We start from the raw sequence: 2,964 nt of genomic DNA, 5'->3' as shown, positions 1-2,964 counted from the left end.
GATGGAAACGAGAAAAAATACATAAGCATCAAACAAATTATTACGTAAGTGAAAACACTCGATAGGGATATACCGGTTCCAATATTTTGACGTCTCCTTCGGTCCTATAATGATGTAATTTTATTAAACTTCGTCCCAATTACGTCTCATCGTCTTTATTTCATCAAGATTTGTTTTAGTCAGAAGAAATATTCAAGAAATTGTTTTGTTTCGTCTTCATCTCTTAATCTTCAAGTAAAAATCATTCGTTGACAAATATATTTTGTATAATAATAGCTGACCAAATTAAGACGGTTTTGTTCCCCGTTCTAAATCTTAAGCAAACATGCAAATCGGGCGTAAAAGTCGTTCCTTAGACAGGGTCGTCTGCACGATTATATTGGGAGGGGGTTCTTTTTATAAATTTTTTGGAAAGAGACCTTTCAAAAAAAAAAAATTTAATTTCCAAATCAATAATTTTTCCTTGGTGAAGAGAAAAATTCTTCTTTTGGGGGGAGCTACAGCCCCTCCACTTCCCTCGAGGACACTCCTCCTGACAGAATAATATTTAAATAATGACGCCATTAAAGAAACCAACCAGTCATCGTCAATCCATCTCGACTATTAATGACCCAATATTTATGAAAATAATAAACACTTCAATTAGGCCGAAATATGAATAATGGCAAATTATTTTACTGTGAAGAGAGATAATAAAAGTTTGGGTGAACTATTCAATTGGTACTTTCCTAGTATATGTTGGTGAAATAATGCCTTTTAGAGTACTCTCTAAAAATTTGAGACGCTTAACAAATACCAATAGCAGGGACGGGACACAATTTAAGTCCATATTAAGGATCCATGCAACCCAAGGTAAAATTATTATGCAATATAATTATTCATTGTAGATATATAACACTGATCAATTAAATTATTTGAATCACTCAAATATTCTTATCTTAAGGGTTTTTATTTCTTTATCAGTGTTATAAGTTGTCGGGTATTCAAAGAAAATTTTGTAGTTATTTATGTCTGATATAAAATATAATTATTCATCAATCAATTATTATCAAACATGAAGAAGGTACAAATTTTTATATGTGCCTATGTATTGTTATCTTATGTTCTGTATTTAAAGCAACATATGTTTAAAGAAGAATAGTTTAATAAGTGGAAGTAAGTTTTGTTATTGATTGAATTTCGTGATAATGACGTAGCTTGAGTCTTGTATATTTTTATTACTATTATCTATCGACAAGATGCCAAAATGAAAGCAGCATTATAAACTTTTGATTGAAATGTCCTCACGCTCCCGAAGACCATGATAGAAGCAGCATGTTTGGTTTTAAAAGTGAATTTAATTTTGTAAAGTACCACACTAGGCTTCTAACAAATGGTAAATACCTGTCTTTTCGGCTGTTAACGACTCTATCAACCCTGAATAAATTCTTTAAAGAAAACAAAAACACTTGCTTTCATGACATTTAGGATACATTCTGATCCAGCGAGACATTTCTCCTTTGTATTGTCATAAACCAAATGTTGTAGTTGTTTTTTCTTCTAGTCTTGACTTAGCTACAAGGTCCATTTCTATTATCCTATTAATAGCTTTTCCTGCCATACATATGTATCTAACCATTTCTCTGATTCTCTGATCATACAGTGGGGATTTCCTACAAATCCCTCACGACTAGTGTTATGTTGACCCTTATTTAGGACTAAAGACTGCAGTTCAGTCTCGGTCCGGTCCAGTTCTGTCCTGCATATATGTCCTAAAACTTGTTAGAAATAAGTTCAGTCCTTAATGACGTCACCTGTCCCAGTGACTGATGGGAGTGGTCCTAAGGCTGGACCAAATAAATTAGGAATGACACAGCACTACTAAGAAAAGCCTTTATGATAATATTCCTATTTTTAGTGGGCCTATAATTAGTCCGAAAAAGTTGTACTAATTAAGTATAAATAAACATTATGGTATTACAATGCCTCCATCTGATCTAGGAATCGTCTTTGAAGTCCATATACATTAAGTATATTTTCTTCTCTATGAACGACCAAGATGCGAACCTACGCATACTGAGTTGAAAACTTTAATTTTTCCCAAACGCGTTGTCAATTGAGCTAAAATTTTCGGCCTTTTGGCTTAGATTAAAGTATAGTATATGTTCTTATTAACTTAATATTTATATTTCTTCCTTAGCAAGGGTTTCTAGCAACAATCCCACGGTATTTTATAGCGGTTTATAATGCGGTAAATTCACGTTCTGTTAATAGACAAATTCCTACTGATGTTCATGGGAGATTTCCCGCGTAAGGACATTTCAACCACAAATTTAATTTTCGCTCACTCTGAAGATTAATAATTGCTTACTCACATTTGGTTTTAAGTGATATTTATTAGTAAAATAAAAATGTTACGTTACTTTATTTTCATACATTAAAATGTATGTATCATTTCATTATATAAAAAATTACTTGTTCTCTTGAAGAGTAATAGATTATTTTACATTAAATATTCATTGGTTAATAACCAATTATTTTAACTCAATTAGTTGTCAGAGAGATTTATTTAAGTCGACCATTTCACCACTCATTTTTTTAATTTTTAATGAAACTTTTTTTTTCTGCTATAAATTTAAGACTGATTATGGTTCAAGCAATTAAATAATTCCTAGTAAAAAAAAACTTCAAATCATTAAGCCTTCAACCTACTTTTAAACCTAATATTATCTTTATAACCTTCTTTATGTGGGAGAAATCTAATTTGTATGGGTTTAGCAAATAAATTTGCAAACTTAAATGCTAAATATTATGACAGATAGTTTGTAAATATTATGTAGAAAACTGTTTTCTACGTAGATGTAAATTTTTGCACATTTTTTGGCTATCTAATAATCCATTTTTAAGTAAAAATGAGTAGTTAACCGCATTATATAATTAATCATAATAACTTAAAAACAACCACCTGTATTCGAGAATATTTTT

The 2,964-nt window shown here is 30.7% G+C and overlaps 1 pseudogene; it reads left to right on the top strand.

Annotated features, from left to right (window-relative positions):
* The first annotated feature begins 2,101 nt into the window (after positions 1–2,101).
* Positions 2,102–2,204, top strand: LOC121122301 (U2 spliceosomal RNA; annotated as a pseudogene).
* Positions 2,205–2,964: the final 760 nt, after the last annotated feature.

The sequence above is a fragment of the Lepeophtheirus salmonis genome, chromosome 7 (assembly GCF_016086655.4).
Source record: "Lepeophtheirus salmonis chromosome 7, UVic_Lsal_1.4, whole genome shotgun sequence".
Lineage (NCBI taxonomy): Eukaryota > Metazoa > Arthropoda > Copepoda > Siphonostomatoida > Caligidae > Lepeophtheirus > Lepeophtheirus salmonis.
The sequence above is the reverse complement of the archived record's forward strand: the minus strand, read 5'-3'. Positions and strand labels throughout refer to the sequence as shown.